Raw genomic sequence first — 19,386 nt, forward strand, 5'->3', positions numbered from 1 at the left:
CATTCACATATCTTCGCAAATTCATATATCCTCTCTTTTGGACAAACTCTTACTGTCTGCACTTCTGGTACAAGATGCAAAAATAAACAGACTAGTCAACTGTTTTAACCTTTTTGTATCTCCAGTCCCTTTCCATCTCTAAAATAAGGTTAATTATACTACCTATGGTCAAAGATTAGATGAGTTGTGGAATGATAGCAAGGATATCATCCATGAAGAAAGTAAAAGTTCATTACAAAGAAAATGAAGAAAGAAAACACAAAAACAGATGCTGGAAGAGTCTCTGAAAATTGCACTAGGATATTGAGAAGCCAAAACAAAGGAAATAAATGTTGAAGTAAGAGAGATTAATAGAAGGTTTCAAAGAGTAGCTCAAGAAAACAAAGCAAATATTATAATGAAATTATGCAAAGAGCAGGAGTTAGTCAAAGGGAAGAACTCACTTGAGATTTCTCAAGCTGAAAGAATTGAAAACCAAATTCAAACTTTGAGTTGCAATACTGAAGGATGCCATGGACAAATTCTTGAACGATCCAGGCAACATCAAAAGAGATGGAAGGGAAACACGAAGTCTCTGTACCAAATGTAATTGGCTGACATGGAACTATTTCAGGAAGTGACCAATGATCTAGAATCATTGTTAACAAAGGAAGAAGTTTAAGGTGTGGGAAAGGCATTAGCAAAAATGAGGCCCTAGAAATTGATAGACTACTAATTGACATACTTCAACAAACAGTTGCAGCCTAGACATGACCATCAGTCCATGTCGGAAAATTTGGAAGACAGCTCACTAACTGGAAGAGATCTATATTTGTTCCTATTCCCAAGAGAAGTGGTGTGATCCAACAGAATCTGGAAATTATTGAGCAATAGCATTAATGTCACATGCAAGTAAAACATTGCTGAAGACTACTCAAAAACAGTTGAACTAGTAAATTGACAGAGAGCTGCCAGAAGTTCAAACTGGATTTAGAAGAGCCATAGTACCAGGGATATCATTGCTTATGACAGATGGGTCTTAGATAAAAGCAGAGAATATCAGAAGAAGAATGTATCTGTTTGTGTTTCATTGATTACACAAGGCATTTGACCATGTGGATCAAAACAAATTATGGCTAACCTTGAGAAGAATGGAATTTCATACTACTTAAGGATGCTTAAATGAAGCCTATACCTAGACCAAGAAGCTATTGTCCAAACAGACCAAGGGAACACTGCATGGCTTAAAAAAAAAAAATAAATATATATATATGTATGTATTGGGGGCCTTTATTCTTTCTTAATGCCTGTTCAATTGTATGCTTAGAAAATCATCTGAGAAGCAGGATTCTATGAAGAGGAATGCGGCATCAGGATTGGAGGAAGACTTGTCAACAACTTGTATGTGCAGCTATCTCAATCTTGCTTGCTGAAAGTGAAGAGAACTTAAAACACTTGCTGCACATGATCAAAGACTGTAGTCTTCAATATGCATTACATTTCAACATCAAAGAACAAAAATCCTCACCACTGGGTCAGTCAGAACCATCATGATAGATGGGGAAAAGATTGAAATAGTCACAATTTCATCTTGCTCACATCCATAATCAGCACCCCCAGTAACAGAAGCAAGAAATCAGAGGATGAATTGCATTAGGAAAATCTAGTGTCAAGGTCCTCTCCAAAATGCTAAGAATGGCTGGTGATGCTAAGAGGTCTTTGTGGATCAAAAGAAAGCTCTGAGCTTTATTGGCTTGCCAGTAAAGAGCACTGAATGATTTTGAACAGGATAGAGGCATGGTCAAAGCATCATTTTAGAAATTACACTGATTACAGGAGGATGACTGAAAAGAAAGAATGTTTCTTAGAGGTGAAGAGGACAAGACCTGTCTCAAGACTTGGGCATGTTCACAGCAGGGGTCAGTCCTGGAGAAGGATATCCTGCTTAAGAAAGCAGAAGGTTAGTGAAGGAGAGGGAGTCTCAGTGAAATCAACTGACACAATGACTAAACAATGGACTCAAACACAGTAGAAATGAGGAGGACAGTGCAGAAACAGGCAGAGGTTTGTTTTGTTGTACATGTTTGTTGTTATGAGCCTGGCAGCACTTGACAACAACATTGTCTGAAAATTATTATTGTTTGAAATGAAGTTGTCCGAAAATTACTAGGAGTGGTTTCCAAGATGGAGAAGGAAGGCCCATTTGCAGAAGTTAGACAGACCCAATAGGTCTTACATTTTGAGATTTTTTTAGGAGTATGAGAGGAAAAAGGAATCTAAGATGACTCTAGAGCTTCTAACTTGAACAATTCTGTTTCTGATGAGGGTTGAGAGGCAGTGTGGAGTTTGTACTATTAAGATTGTGACTAACTCCATGGAAAGAGGATTCCAAGTCATGGTGACTTAATGGACTCCAGAATAAAATTATCTCCCACAGGGTATACAATGACCATGACCTTTTGAAAGTAGACCACTAGGCCTTTCTTCCAAGGCAGGGATTCACACAAACTATTCATTTAGTAGCCCAATACGTAACCATTCACACCAACTGAAGACTCCAAACATACTCAAGAAACAATTGTCTTCAATATTACGGTGATCATATGGCAGTATTATGTTGTCTTTTAGGCAATTCCTTCATAAAGTGAGTGTCTTGGGAAATCTGAAAGTCTTCAGATACATTTACAGCTTTCACAAAGCTAGTCTTATGTACAATTAAACTTTCCTACTGCAGCATTAGAGAAAGATATCATGCTGGGGAAAGTGGAGAGTCAGAGAAAGAAAGGAAGGCTTTGAACAAGAGAGACTGACACGACAACTGCATCAATGAAGTGCAGTATGTAGGAGAATTCTCTCTCCTTCTGAGGTAGCTCTGGTGGCTTAGTGGTAAGAAATTTCACTGCCAACCCAAAGGTTTGCTAGTAAAATCCACCAGTTACTCCTCAGGAGGAAGATAGGCAATCTCCTCCTGTATGATTTATTTACCTTTGGAAACTGGCTGGAGGGTCAGCTGTGGGTCAGTTCTGACTCAGCAGGACACAACACCAAATGTTGTGTGTAACATGTCAGGCTACCAATTCAAAGGTCAGCAGTTCAATTCCACCAATTTCTCCCTGATAGATATACAATCTCCTCTCATAAAGGTTTATAGACCTAGTAGAGGGCCACTATGAGTCATATGTAACTCAGCTGCCAACCAAAAGATCAGGGCTATAAACCAGTCAGCCCGTCCAAGAGAGAAAAGTATGCCCTACAACATTCTAAAACCTTGGAAACTCTAACTATAGTTCTACTCCATCCTACAATACTGCTACGAGCAACAATTGAATCAATGGTCGTGCATTTGTGTATGTTGTTTTGTTTCATTATGTTTTCTTTTTATAGTTAATAGAGAATAAATTAGACTCTTCAGACCAAAAGAACACTTTTTGGGCAGATGGTTTAGATCTGTTATTTTATTATTTAAAAGACTATCCCTTAATAAGAATCTTCAAAAATGTAAACTGAAAATGAGTAGTCATTCTCAGCCCAAGTCATCCTCATCTTAAAATGTTCCTCTTCCCTTATGTCATTGTGACATCGTCCTGTGATAGACAAACAGCCTTGTGATTTCAACTCACAAAGGACCTCAAGTCTTCCTGGGCTGGCCTTACACTCAACGCTTCCTGCAGAGTCAGGGGATCTGCATTAGAGCCTAAGAAGTACAATGTATACAAATGATTGTGTAAATGTGGAATTATTTTACAAAACACAATAAAACAAAGAAAAAGAATACAGTGGCCCAGCCTCCAGTAATTTTGTAAGCTAGGTAAGCATGAACTTGTTTGTGCTTAGTTCCTAACCTGTAATGATCAGTTTCACACGGTTTTTGCAACATCAAAGTAAGACAGATTAGTAGATAAGCACAAGTAAACCAATGCTTCATTTGCTTACTGGCTATTCTGTCCCTAGAGGGGACAAATATTTTCTCACCAATCTTAGGTCAGTTTCTTTGGTAAATATGTAGACACAGCTTCTAAAAGAGACTATACACCTGTGTCTCCAGTCATGGGATTTAATTTCCCAGTCATTAAGCATTGCTTTTAAGGGAATCCTGCCTCTCTCATTGCCATTTGAGTTGGAATTAGCTCATAGCTGACACTCCTTTGGGTTTCTAAGACTGTATATCATATGTTAACAGATCACACATCTTTCCTTCCTAAAGCAAGTGGTAGATATAAACCACTAGAGAGGTGTGGTCTTTGGGTTAGCAGCTCCACTCGCTATGCACAGCCAGAGCTCTCGGTTAGTGGAAGCAGATATGTTGAAACAAATTACTTTTGAGTTCTAATAGCTGCTTCTAACAATTTATAACAGTAAAAATAAAAGTCTTAAGAAAATTAAAAAGCCCTAGCAACTGGATGGTGGTGGTGTTCCACTGAGTCAGAACCCACTCAGAGGTGACACTCCATTAGGTTTTCAGAGGCTGCAAATCACAGGGGAGCAGATTTCCCATCACTCAAACCATGTGCCTTTGGACTGATATGAACAGGAATGAGTGCAGCAAAAGAATCTGGACTTTTGCCAAATTCATGTTGACAAACATTCTATAGCACCACCAAAGCATTGCTGTTGTTGTTGTGTACCATCAAGTTGGAATCAACCTATGGTTGACCCTCCAGTGGGTTTTCAGAGGCAGTTAATTGTATGATAGGAGATTGACCATCTTTCTCCTGTAGAGCAGATAGGAGATTCTAACCACGTGTCTTTGGGACTATAATACAGCTACTTTGCTCTAGGTCACCAGAGCTCTCCAACTAAAGCACTATCAATTTTATTTACTTGCTTTCACAGGAAATGAATTTTTTTTTTAAGGTCTGTTGCTGTTAGGTGCTATTGACATGGTCTGACTTACATCCACTCCATGTAAGGAAGTTCAACTGCCCCATGAGCTTCTCTTGGCTGATTCCTTCTGGAGACAAATTACCAATTCTTTCTCCCATGGAGCAGCAGGCTAGGTCAGTAGAGCTCACTTTTCATTTAGGAAATAGGTGCTTAATCATTGAACTGGAATGATTCCTTTTAAGGTCTGACATTTCTTTTTAAGTCTGAAGTCCTTGGAAAGGGACATCATGATTTGGAGGGTGGAGGGACGGCGCAAGAGGGAAAGACCCTCTAAGATGAGGTGGATTGATTCAGTGACTGGGGTAATCAGGATGGGAGTGTCAGAGGCAATGCGACTGGCACAGCATATAACAGGGTTTAGGGCTGTTGTACATAGGGTTGCTATGAGTCGCAAGCAACTTGACAGCACATAAAAACAACAACATCTCTTTTTCTAAATGTATGTATTTATCTCTTTTTTGTTTATTTTTTTAGATTTTCATTCATTCATTGTTGCATATTTTACCCCCTCTCCTTCCCTTCTCCCTCCTCTAGATCACTTTAAAAAAAAATTCATTCATTATTTTACAATTACCTACTTCCCCTCCTCCAGTCATCTTTGCAATGATATGCCTTTCATTCTGGGCTGTATATGTATATGTTGTATGTATAATAAGATAAGAGTGGATAGATAATGACCATTGCATTGGAACAGATGAAAGAAAGAACTATCTAAAAGGAATATATGATTAAGCATTATACATACATCTCTTTTTATGTATGTATACATACATATATATACATATATATGTGTGTATATATATGTATGTATGTGTATATATATATACACACACACACATATGCATGTATATATGTGTACACAGACACACACATACATAAATGTTGAAAAGAATGGGAACCCCAGAACCTCTGACTGTACCCATACAAAATCTATATCTAGACCAGGAAGCTGTTGTCCACATACAGCAAGGGTTCAACAGTTTATTGTATGCAAACCACTAGAAAATTATAAAAAAGAAAGGGGTGTGTCAGGGATGCTTCCTTTCTCCATATCTTTTCTATCTATATGCGGAACAGATCATTCAGGAAGCTGGACTTTATGAAGAAAACTATGGCATCAGGATTAGAGTAAGACTCATCAACAACCTGTATTATGCACACAGGTTTACTCACTGAATGACACAACTTTACTCACTGAATTGGAGGAGGACTTGAAACATTTGTTGCAGGTCAAAGATTGCAGCCTTCAATATGGCTTGCATTTTAATATCAGGAAAACAAAAATCCTCACCAATAGGCAGTATCATGATATGATTCCATCCTGCTTGGATCCACAGTCAGAATTCTTGGCACCAGCAGTCAGAAAATCAAAAGACAACTTGCATAAGGAAAATGTGCTGTCAAGGACCTCTCCAGAGTGCTAAAGAGCAGTAATGTCAGTTTAAAGACTACATTGAACCTTATTCAGGTCATGGTTTTCTCAATTGCTTGCTATGCATCGAAGAACTAGGCAATGAACAAAGATGACTGAAGAAAAATTGATTTGCTCTTAGTTGTGGCGTTGGAAAGAAGTATTGAACATATCATGGACTGCCAAGAGAACAACTAGGTCTGTTCCGGACAAGGTAAAACCAAGCTGCTCCTTAGAGGCTAGGATTTTGAAGCTCCATCTCGCATACTCTGGGCATATTATTGGCTTTGTGTTATTCAAGATCATAGCCAATTTGTATTGTAAGGATCAGGTAGCATTGGGGTCCCTCCTCAGTGAAGGACAGTATGTTAAAAACATCATAATATAGATGAATCTTATGTCACAATCACCAAGACTAAGTTCAGGTTTCTTGGTTTTGTTTTATTTGTTTTGCTATCAATGAAAAGCCAATTGCTGTTATTTATCATTCCATGAAATGTGGTAGCTTTTGTTCTGCAATTAGATAATTGTATTTCATTCCCCCATTTCATATTTAAGATTGAAAAATCTACTGTCAACCAGCTTTGAACCTGATGGATAGACCTCGGTTCCTTTAATTCAAGTGGAATCGTATGTGCTGCCTCAGAAGGCGTCCACAAGCACGTACTAGCCCCGTTAGTGACATCCTGGAGAAACGTTCATTTTTCTTGCCAAGAGACAGTCTGCTGAGAATAGCTTTCTGGGTTAGGTAAAAATAGCTATTTTCATCAGTTTTCACATTTTCTGTCCAGCTCTCATATACACGTCATTTGGAAATGGAAAGAATGGGATAGGGAAATACAGCCTTAAAATGTTATCAAATTCATAGGCTACATATCTATTGAAGTTTAGTGTACAGGGGGAATGATAAAGAAATAATAATGAATAATGACTTTCCACTTATTAAACAAAAATTCTGACTGGAAAAAATAAGACGGATAATTACAGATCCTCATTCTCATAGGAGAGATGAAATGAATAATCGGCAGCTTGTCTGAAAAGGAAGAAAAACTGAACGTTAACAATACACTTTGAAAACTTTCATTCAAATCACAATCAATTTTTTAAATCATTTTTTTAGAGAAAGTCAATTTGCCGAAATAAAATACCATGTGTTTCAGACAGTTAATAAGACGTTTCGTTTTTTTAAAATGTGAAAAGGATAAAATGTGGCCTGTAAAGGACTACTCTCTCTCCTTGTTGGAAAACATTTTTATGACAGATATTTCTCTTTGATACCACATGACACTATTTTTAGGGCCCCAGAGACTTTCCATGTAGTTTAAGAAAAAATAAATGGAGAACTGTGTGAAACACAATGCATATGAATTTTGTATACAAACCAATATGAAATAAAAATAAATTTGAAAAGAAGAGGGGAAGGAAAGCCACACCATTTGCTATCAAGTCATTGCTGCTTCAGGGTGGCCCCATAGGTGTCAGAGGAGAGCTGGACTCCAAAGGGGTTTGGGACTGAATATTTTGGAAGTAGATGGCCAAATCTTTTCTCTGCTAGTGAACTCAGATCACCAACATTTTGGTCAGAGCCAAGTGTGTCAACCATTTGCACCACCCAAGGACCCTAGACCAAAAACACATGATTCACACATCTCTCAAGCATGCCTTATCTTCTTTCCTAGCTCACTTGTTGTCCTCTAATAAAGAAAGAAAAAAGAGAGAAAAATCAAGGTCAAAAGTCCAAGCTCATTGCCAGGGAGTTAAATGTGAGTCCTGGAGACCCTCCTTTGCATTTCAGAAGCTGTATATCCTAACAGAAAGAATCTGCCCTTCTTTCTCCTATAGAGTCAAGCCCTGGTGGTGTGAAAACACTGGAGGCATGAAGCTTTTTGTTCAACAGCATAAGACGCTTTAGAGTAGGTCATCAGAAATGTCTCTCATTTTGTCCTCAATTTGTCAGGCAAGATACTACAATCACACAAATTCAGTAGCAGAAAGAACCTCAGAATAATGTGCAATTTCAGTGTGCATCAAATTTGAAAAATCGTGTCCTAAATCAGAGATTCTCAAACTTTAATATGCAAACAAAATATTTGAGGATTTTGTCAAAATGCAAGTTCCAGCGCCCTTTGTAAACTTTCCAACGTTTCTATCAAGTGTACATATAACTTTTATAAATGTTATTTAAGATAACAAACTCCACTGATTTCCTCATGATTCTTTTATTAAATCTAAACTCCTAAGTGGTACATTTAAGATACTTCATCATCTGCCTCTCTAGTAGCCAGCTTCTAACATGACCCCATTGAGTTTTTAAATAAAAAAAAAATTATCATTTTTATTTAGGGGATAGCTTAAAGAACAAATTACTTTTCCAATCAATAATTCTTACACAAATTCACTTGTGATATTGGTTACAATCTCCACTTGCAATATGTTCGCACTCTCCTCATTTCAGGAAGCCCTGGTGGTCTAGTACAAAAGAACATGAGCTGTCAACCCAAAGGCATGCAGTTCAAATCTATCAGCTCGTCCATGGAAGAAAGATGCGTAATCACCTCCCATGCTATTTTCAGTCTCTGCAACCCTACTGAAGGGCAATCTACTAGTTGGTTCCAGTTCAATGGCACAAGGGACATTTCTTTTCCACTCTGTTTTCCCCATTTCCATTTGTAAAGTTTCCCTGCCTACTAACTTTGGTTTGGGGCAAATGCTGCTGTATAATTTGCTGGTCAGAGGAGCACTGAAGTTGTACTTAAGGCACTGGCAAAAAAAAACAAAACAAAACAAAAAAACAAGGCCCCAAGAATTGATGGGATACCAACTGACATGCTACAATTAATAGGTGCAGGCCAGCATGTGCTCACCAGATTATGTCAAGAAATTGGGAGGACAGTTTCTGGGCCACTTAATTAGAAGAGACCAATATTTGTTCCCATTCCCAAAGAAGGATATCCAACCAAATGTGGAAATTATAAAATAATATCATTAATAACACATGCAAGCAAAATATTGCTGAAGATCCAACTCGATGGCACTTAACAACAACAACATCCAAAATGGCTACAACAGCACATTGACAGAGAACTGACAGAAGTTCAAGCTGAGTTTAGAAGAGGCTATGGCACCAAGGATATCATTGCTGTTGTCAGATGGATCTTGGCTAACAAAGAAAATACCAGAAAAAGGTCTAGTTGTGTCTTAGCGACTATGCAAAGACATTTGACTGTGCAGACTATATGAAACTATGAATAACTTTGAGAAGAATGGGAATCCCAGAATACTTAATTTTGTGACCCAGTCATATAACCTATGAATTGTTGTTGGGTTGTTTTGTTAAGACTTGGGAGCATGGAAACCTGATGGAGGATCACTATGACTTGGAATCCACTGAACGGCAGTAGGTTTGAGCTTTTATTTTAAAGTTTATGGTTTGAGCTTTTATCTTAAAGTTTGTTTGTGGTTTTCTGATGTTCTCATTGTTACTGTTGATAATATACACAGTGGCATATACACCAATTCAGCACGCACACTTCAGTGATACTGATTCTTTTCAAATTATGTAAGACTTTTCTTTTTTAAAAATATCTAAGTTTTGAGGGAGGAGACTTGATGGCACAACAGTTAAGTGCTCAGCTGTTGGTCTACAGTTCAAATCCACCAAAGGTACATAAAGAGAAATGACCCCTGTAAAGATCACACCCTAAGAAATACTACCATATAGTTCCTCTTCATAATATGGGGGTACTTATGAGCGAAAACTAATCTGATGGCATACACCGAGGAGTGTTGATATAATTTATTACACGATAATAAATAACACGATCCTTTCTAATTTCATCTCTCAAAATCATCAATGCAAATCCAGATTGCATTTCTTTCCATTTTATAATTCCTCTCTTAATTCTCCAGCTCTACAATTTTAATGCTTATCTGTCATCTAAAATATAGCTCAAAATTCCCCTCACTCATGAAGCAGAGTTAATTCCTCTCTCTACACAAGTCTAGTGTACTTTTTCTACCTCAATAATATACTTTATCCTATCCTGGTATAATAAATCTGTGAACATATCCATATTGCCTTCTGGACCCTTTAGATCCTATTCATCTTCCTATATCCAGCATCTACCTTTGCTTTATACACAGAATTAACAATCAAAAAGATACTTGAATGATTGACTAAGAGTTAGAGTTCCAAGACTATCTTTTTTTTTCTATTTGTTTTTTTTTATTATTATTAAATTTTATTAGTTTCAGTGAACACTCACAGGGATTCTGGGCTTTCACTCCTTCATTGCCGCACCATTTTCTCCACCCTCCTCCCCAGTTTATTCTTCTTCCCCGCCATCCGAATGTCTGTTTTAATTGTCCAATTGCCACAGTGCTTGTCAAAGTCAGTTCTGATTAATCTCCTTTGTCTTCGATTTCACTGAGTCTGTGTTCCATCTCATCAACTCTGCTCATATGTCCCTCCATCATGTTGACAGCCTCTGAAACGCTGGAGCTTATATTTTGAATGGTGGATTCTTGTTTTTCCAGTGCCGCTAATGCCTTATTTGTTTTCTCCACAATGTTTTGCATTGTTTCTTTTAACTCCTCCTGGTCTTTGCTTGTAACATCTTTTAATTCATCAAGTTTGTCTTTCATCCATTGGAAATATTCAGTCACTTCTCTTTTAAGTTCTGTGTCAGAATTTTCCATGACCCCTTCTCCTTTCAGGGTATCGGTTGCTCTTGTGTCATCTTTTGTGCGTGACATCTTGCTTTGCTCTTGAATATTGTGTGGGATGGTTTGCTTTCTTCGAGACATTGGCATGTGCTCTTGAGATCAGATGGGTAGCTACCAAGCTTGTGCGTTTCTCTGACTTTATGACTTCAGAAAAATGTCAGTTCAGCGCCTGCTAGGGCAATCTCTTGTTGCTAAAACAGGTCAAGGTACTCCTGTTTAAAGGCAAGTTGATTGCCCAGACGTGTAGGCATTGGGGTGGAGCCAAATGGGGTGAGGCAGGGAAAGTGTTGGGTGATCGCAAGGGCAGGTCAATCACTTGGAGGACCTTGCTCAAACCTCTGCTGTCTCCATGTGTTCACGACAGGAGTCCTAACTCAAATTCCTGCTGTTTCCTACCCAATGGTTTTCTCAGTGTTCCCTGCCTGGTGGCACTTACGCAGGTGCCCTCTCACAATAGCCCCTGCTCCAGCAGGGTCCTGGATCCAACGGGATCCGAAAAGTCAAGGTCAAGTTCCCACCCACCCACTAGCCTCTAGCTGGTCTGCAGAGTTCACAGAAGCCTGCTGGCTGGCTTGTTTTGGGCAGTTGGTGTAGCCCAAGAGAGCTTGGCCAAATTCCCCACCTGTGGGCGTGCCCTTAGGTGCTCTCCCGGGTAATCAGCAATGCCCCAATAAACACAGATAAGATCCTACCGGCCTTTCTCCTGCCAGGTTAGTTCCTCAACAGCTCGCCTGATAGCTCCAGGTGATGTCTGGATCCAAGGTGGTGCCCCGAGGTCACAGGGCTGCGGTGGGGGTTGTGGAGCTGCAAGGGGGGTGGGGGAAGGGGAGGAAAGCAAGGGAATAGGGGACAAGGAGCGCAGGGGTTGGACACTATCACCAAGAGGTGGGGACGGGGCTTGTGTGCTGCTGGGGGTTTATGCAGCAGCACCCTGTGTGCTAAGGGTCACACAGGTGTGGGCTGCAGGGGGGTCCCACAGTGTCCGGCAGTCTTCGCTCCTCTGGAGTTCCACGGCAGGTGGCTGGCTGCTGCTCTCCCCGGGTCTCTTCCGGGTCCCTCTCGCTGCGTTCCCTGGTCTGGCGGCGGCGTTCCCCCGGCCTGGCGGGCGGCGGCGTGCGTTCCCCCGGCTGGCAGCGGCGTTCCCGGTCTGGCGTCTGTTTCTTCTTAAGTTATACTTTTCCAGATAGTATATATTTTATCTTTCAAGTCTTTGGCCTAAACTTGTTCACAGACGTTCTTTGTTTTTAAATAGCCATTCAACCTACAGTGACATTTGCCTTTTATCATGATTGTGGGGTTTTATTCTCTTGTTTTTTCTTTATCAACCTTGCCACAATTTAATCTATTTCACTAGTGTTTGTAAAGGACATCTTTGGTTTTGTTGAGCTATTTAAGACCTGGGTACTTTTCTGTATTTGTACAGGAGATTTGTAAAAGAGTGGTATGCTTCAATAATATTTTTAGGACAAAGGAAAGTAAGAGAATGTTGAAGGCATGATTTTGAGTTGAAGGAACTAGGGTGATGAGATAGGTAAAACACATCATTTGTTGTTGTTGTTAGGTGCTGTCAATTGAACGACTACTCATAGTAACACTATTAACAACAAATTTTAACATTTCTTTATCCTGTGCTACCCTCACACTATATCTGCCATACTCAAGCTCATTATTGGAGTCACTGTGTCAATTCATCTCATTAAGGGTCTTTCTCTCTTTCACTCACCCTCTACTTGTCCCAATTATCATTATATTTCAGTTATAATTAAGGTCCTAGCTTTTATTTTTGGGTGATTATTCCATAAGATGTTAGTGAGCGTGAGTTCAGGCATGGCAAGCCTCCTGAGAATGATGCAAGATACGACAAGGTGCTCATCTGTTGTTCACAAGGTCGTTGTAAGTCATAGTTGACTTGACAACACCTAACAATAACAAGAGCCTATTACATTATCAAAAGTAAGTACACAAGCAGTCCGTGCATAGACAAATGATGACTATGTCATGAGCTAAGGAGCATATATAATTAACTCTTTCTGGCTATCTGAACTCCAGTGATTTGGTGGGGAGCCATCGTTGGCCAGTGCAGTGATAATGTCATACTGGTGACTTCTGGATATGATAGATGGCTGAATGTTCATTTTTGTTTGTTCCTTAAATGTTCTCCAGATTCTTTAGAGGTCATCTCTTCTTCTGAGAGTCTGTCTCTTGATATGTGCAATTCTCCAGGAATGCGTGCCTTCTCCCAAAGCTGCTCAGAAGAATCCTGTCCTGGCTTACAGGTTCCAGATTTCTCTGCTTCTCTCTGCAATTGAAAACCTTTTCTCAGATTCTCCTCTTCAGTGGAAAGGTAACTTCTCCCTCATTATAGCCCTCTACTCTGCCTTAGATATCTGGTCAGCCACTTGGCATAACATATTCTGAACCATAAATCAGATACCAGTTCCTAGATATCTAAATTCCCTATGACAAGGGGGGGGGCGGGAAAGACCATTCTATACTGTACTCATGCTGATCTGTTTGGAAGCTGAGAAGGAAACACTCAGTTGATCTGTACATCTGTCCTCTAAAGAATTTCACACTCTAGAATTCTTTCTTATCAACATTCAAGACTTCCCCTTACATGCTCCAAAACTCAGTTAAGTGCTGAAAGTAAAAAATGAGTTTCACAATAGTTCCCTTTTTCCTTCATAGGTGGAATGACATCCTTTGTTCTCAGCCTTTGGGACTCCTGTCAAAATTCTAAGACAATAAGATGATTAAACTTAACATATTGCTGTCTGAATTTCTTTTGCAAGTACATCTTTGGCAGAGCTTTATCTATGGGAATTCAGTGCAAAATATACTAAGAATTTGCTCTTCCTGAGTCCTTAAGCTTGTGCATTTCCTACGGTTTTATTAACTCTAAACAATGTAACTAACTATATGTTTTTAGAAGACAATAAGATGTCTGGCCCTCTTGTTTTAAACTCCACACACAGCAGAAACATATGGAAATAGAGTGAAGGAGTATTGTACCTGGATGAGGCTTGACATGGGGCTGTAAAATCAAGAAAGTTCACCAGAAACTAAAATGTAGCAGAGGGAAATGGCCCTAGCAAAGTTGCCAATAAGAACATCAACATGAGCAGATACATATGCACACCCTTGTTTATTGTAGTATTGTTCACAATAGCAAAGAGACAGAAGCAACCCAAGTATCAATCAATGGTACATTCACATAATGAAGTACTATGAAACAGTGCTGTTGAATGATTGTTCCCTTGTTGTTATGTGCACCGTGGAGTCAATTATGATGCCTAGCAATCCTATTCACAATAGTTCTAAACCCTGCTCTATCCTGAGCCAATTTCATTGTCTCTGATACACTTATCCTCATTATGCAAATTACTGTGTCAGTCCATCTCATCTGTGATCTTCCTCTCCTGTGCTGTCCCTCTACTTTTCCAAGAATGATATTCTTCTCCAAAGACTAGTTGCCCCTGGCTACATGTCCAAAGTATGTGAGAGAGACCTTCAAAACCCTTGCCTCCAAAGAGCAAGCTTTGTTTCACCTTCTCTAGGACACACCTGTGAGTTCTCTTGCCAGTTCATGGTATGTTCAATACTCTTCTCCAGCACCACAGCTCAAAGACATCAATTCTTCTGCTGTCTTCCTTGGTCATTGGTTCCCTTCTTTTTACTCAAAATAGCTAAAAGGAAATTATCTCTAATTGGACAAAAGCCAAATGTTAAACGACAAGAAGCCATCAGGTAACGGCAAAATTTAGGAAGAGGAGGTATTATCTAATGTGATGTGGGCTCTGAGGCAATTATGTCTTACAGTCTTCATCCAAATCCACTATTGACTCTTCATTAATGTGGAAGTCTTTGCTAATTTTCAAGAAATTATAAGAACTAAACTGATGGGTACTCTGGTGGCCTCCTCCATGGGGAGTTGGCTTTGCAAATCCCTAGGCTGGCTACCAGCTACTCTGGGAGAGAAAGGTGGGCAGTGTCTTTCCAGGTGATTTACAATTTCAGATAATCTACTGGAGAATCAGCTATGCATGAATTCTAACTTGCCAGAAATGAATAAGTGAGTAAGATGTTGATTTAGATAATTTTATGATTTGGGTATTTTTCTTTATCTTCAGTAATCTCATGTCTGCAGTTCTAATCTGTTATGTGTAGGTTCCATCAGCTTAACCACAACACATACAGATCCTATAAACAACAGACCTGAATTTTTCCTTGTCCTGCAACATCCTCACTGGCTTATTTCTGATAAGGTCAAGCCCATTGTTACAGTCACAGCATCAATTCATCTTGTGACGGTCTTCCTCTTTTTATCTGACTCCACACTTTTCCCAGCATGTCTTTTGACAAGGGCTTGTCCCTTCTGACAACATATCTAAAGTATGTGAGGTAGAGTTTCACCATTCTTGCTTTTGATTTGGACATTTTTTATGCCACAAAACAAAGAAAACAAAAAACAAAAAAACCAAAGAAAACAAGTAGTTAATAAGTGTCAGAATTTCACAAAAATATATAAAAGTTGATGGGAAGGTGGTAGGTTTCTTTTTCATTTCTTTCTTTTGTTTGTAGGCCTAAAGAGAGCTCTTAGTAATAAATGCTCCTAAAATGTATCACTTTAAATGGAGATAAGTGTCTACAAAGTAAACACATGCTAATTTATGCAGAAGAACAAGCCAAACAACCCAGGAGCCACTCAGAACTAATGCTTGCCTAGATTGTATTCCCAATGGAAACCATGTTTAAATATTAAAGATATTTTCCTGTAAAGTTTTTGGGTTTGGTTTTTTGTAAAGGCTAAGCCAAAATGAAAGTAACTCATATTTATGCAAGCAAAATAGATATTTTTAAAAAATAATTTTTACAGAACTTCTATTGACTTAGATTTCCAGATCTTGAGAATCTTTCTCTGGGAGCAAAAATTATCAGATAATTCTGGCTTTGGTTCTGGTGTTACATATAGCTAGGATAAGTAAAGGATCTTAGGAGAAAAATCCCACATGAACACAAAGTTTATTCCAATTCATAGCAACCATTGTAGGACAAAGTAAAGCTGCCCATCGGGTTTCAGCACTATCAATTTTAGAGAAGCAGACTGCCACATCCTTTTCCTGAGGAGTAGCGAGTGCCTTCAAACCACAGACATCTAGCCTAACTGCTGAATTCCTCAACCACTACACCAGCAGGGCTCCAGAGAACAAGAAGTATGGGACAATACTGGCTCAGATAGAGGTTCCCTATTAGATTCTAGGAATCTCTTACGAATGAATATGTGTCCCTACAGAAGATATACTGACTTTCTAACTTCAGTATCTAAAAATATGACCTTGTTAGGAAATATAGTCATTAAAGATGTTATTAGTTAAGAGGATGCCAGAGTCGAGCTGTTGAGTAAACCAAATCATTTGGTGTTCTTATGAAGAGAAGAGAAGAAATGCATAGAATCATACAATGAGGAAGAAGGACGCCACGTGACCCCAGCTATAAGCCATGGAACATGTGAAGCTGCAGGAGCACAGAGAGAGGGATGGAATGACTCTGCCTCAAAACCTCAGAAGAAATCAGCATTATGATGTCGGTAACTCAGTCTCTAACTATGAAATGATAAATCTCTGTTCTGTACAGCACTCACTTTGCAGTTTTTTGTTATAGTAGTTCTAGGAAATAGACACAAGACCCTCAGTAAGGTAAGAACAAGCTTTAAAAAAACTCCCTAGGGAAACACCGTACCACCAAGGATACCCATCATCCTCTGAGAAAGTATCAGGATCAATCACATACTGTCTTAGACTCCATTATCCCCAAGCTTTCCTTTTATATATCGATTGTTCTACTCTTCTCCTCTCATAATTCTTTAATTAGGCATTGGACCTCCCAGTCTGCCATCAGGAATCTTTCTTGTGTTTCCTATTTCTTCACATACTTTAATTTTTAAAAAATGTTTCAATCCTGAGGATACTCTCTTGTTCCACTCACCCCACCCTCCTGCCCCACAACATCAGCCATTTAGAAGAAACACTGTATGTTTCTTGGAAGCAGGAGTGGCATCCACTTTCTAAACAACATTCCTCCGGAAACTCTATGAGCTTTGATAAACGGCGGTCATTATAGAAAAGTTTAAGGCCTTTTGTTCATAGTGTTGCTATTGAGTTATGCTTGACTCGAAGGCAATCAACAACAGTGACTATATATTTCAAGTAGGGATCATTGGGTTCCTTGTGCCATTTCCAGTGATTTTCTTTTTTTAAAAAAAAAAATATTTCTCTTTAATATGGCATAGCATTGAATTGAATTCAACTTGCACAGGTCCTCCTTCTCCAGCAGAGCACCTGGTGGATTCAAACCACACACCTTTGGGATTACAGTGCAGTTTCTTGCCACTAGGCCACTAGAGCTCCCTTTCCAAACTCTTTTCTACCAGTTGATTCTGAGAAGTTCATCCCTTGCCTCACCTTCCTCGTCGTGATCCACAGAACTTTTAGTCACACTCCTTACGGTTTGCATTCTGTAGCCCCTTGTTCTGGAAAGCTTTGCCATCTCAACTCATCCTCTTTTTCTGTGACTTTGACAACCATACAAAGAAAGCAAATATCTATGGAAGGGTGCTCAATCTAACTAGTATGCAAGCTCCCCTCCCAAAATGTCCAAATAAACAAAAACTGATTGTCGTTCAGTTGGAGCTTACTTTTAGTTGACTCTCCACTGGATTCCAGGGTTCCTCCACTGGGTAAATTACATGGAAGGTAATCGTCCATTTTTCTCTTGAGGAGTCAGACGTCCAGAGAGATGTGGCACTTAGGTTAGCACACCTCTCAGGACTGTGCCAACAAAGTTTACCTAATCAAGCAAAGGCAAACTAAGAAGTATATCACTTTGAAGAATCAAGGTGCTATGAACAACATAGCTGAGCCTTGTTGAGGTCATTGTCACATCCAAGTTAATTGCTATAGCCACTGTGTTACTCCATCTCATTGAGGATCTTCCTCTCTTTCTCTGTCCCTCCACCTTTCCAATATGATGTCTTTTTTCCAATGACTCGCCCCTTCTGACAACATTGCTAAAGTATACGAGATGACATTTCACCATCCTTGCCTGGCTCCATTTTCTCCAGGACAGATTTGTTTATTCTTTTGGTAGTCCATGGTATATTCTATATTCTCCTCCAACGTCACAATTCAAAGGGATTAACTCTTCTTTTATCTTCCTTATTCACTGTCCAACTTACAGATAAATACAAAGCAACTGACAATGTCATGCACAGATCAAGTATACCTACGTCTTTAAACTGATATCCTTGCTCTGTAGCATTTGAAATAGATTCCTTTTTTAAAATTATTTTATTTTTAAATTAATATTTTAATGAAAGTTAACAAAAACCTTGGATTTCCATTCATTCATTGTTGCACATTTTCCTTCCTATCCACCCCCAGTTTGCTTTTCTCTTTAAAAAGATTCTTTCGTGTTTGCACAATTTCCTCCCTCAGCCTAGTCCACTTTGCTATGCAGCTCTTATTCTGGATGATTGTCATGCAAATAATACTTAATCATATATTTATCTTACACAGTTCTTTCCCTCACCTACTTCAATGCAGTGTTCATTATTTATCCTTTCTTCTTTTAGTTTCTCCCCAATTCTTTTTGTACCTTTAAAATGGATTATAGTTTATTACATTTTTCCAAAAAAAAAACCCTAGTGAACCAATAAAAACAACTCATTGCTATTGAGTCAGAATCCACTACCAGCTGTCTCTCCATTGGGTTTCCAACTGTCAGGTGCACTGGGAGACTGTCCATCTTTCTCCTGTGGAGCCATTAGTGGTCCTGACTGCGAATTAAGCTTTGATTTACTCTCTCCGATATTTTCATCCTTTCTGAACAATCACTGTCTTTTAAACCTCATGGCCTTTTGTTTTCTCTGAACTCCCCCCAATTCTTGATAGCAGATTTTCCCAATGTCTTCTCAACATGTCTTTTGATTTCTTGACTGATGTTTCCAGAGGTTTTGTTTGTGGATCCAAGTTACGTTAAATAAATAAACACAGAGTTGGCAAAATTTTAAAAATTATAAACTTGACAATATCAAGTTTGATGAAGATGTTTTGTACCATTGAGCTGGAAACAAACCATAGCTGATCCTCCAGCAAAAATTCAGACAGTTTAACTGCACAAGACAAGATTACCCATCTTTCTCTTGCAGAGCAGAGCAGCACAGCCGGTCGATTTGAACAATATGCCTTTGGGATGGCAATGCAGCTTCTTACCACTAGACCATCAAAACTTCTCACTCACTTAATAGTGTTGTTATAGTGGAGAACAATTTTTTGGTAATTTTCAGATAGCCAATAAAAATATACTGAAATATTACTTCTAGATATTTG

The sequence above is a fragment of the Elephantulus edwardii genome, unplaced genomic scaffold, assembly GCF_000299155.1.
Source record: "Elephantulus edwardii isolate Elephantulus edwardi_28Jun2011 unplaced genomic scaffold, EleEdw1.0 scaffold00093, whole genome shotgun sequence".
NCBI classification, from domain to species: domain Eukaryota; kingdom Metazoa; phylum Chordata; class Mammalia; order Macroscelidea; family Macroscelididae; genus Elephantulus; species Elephantulus edwardii.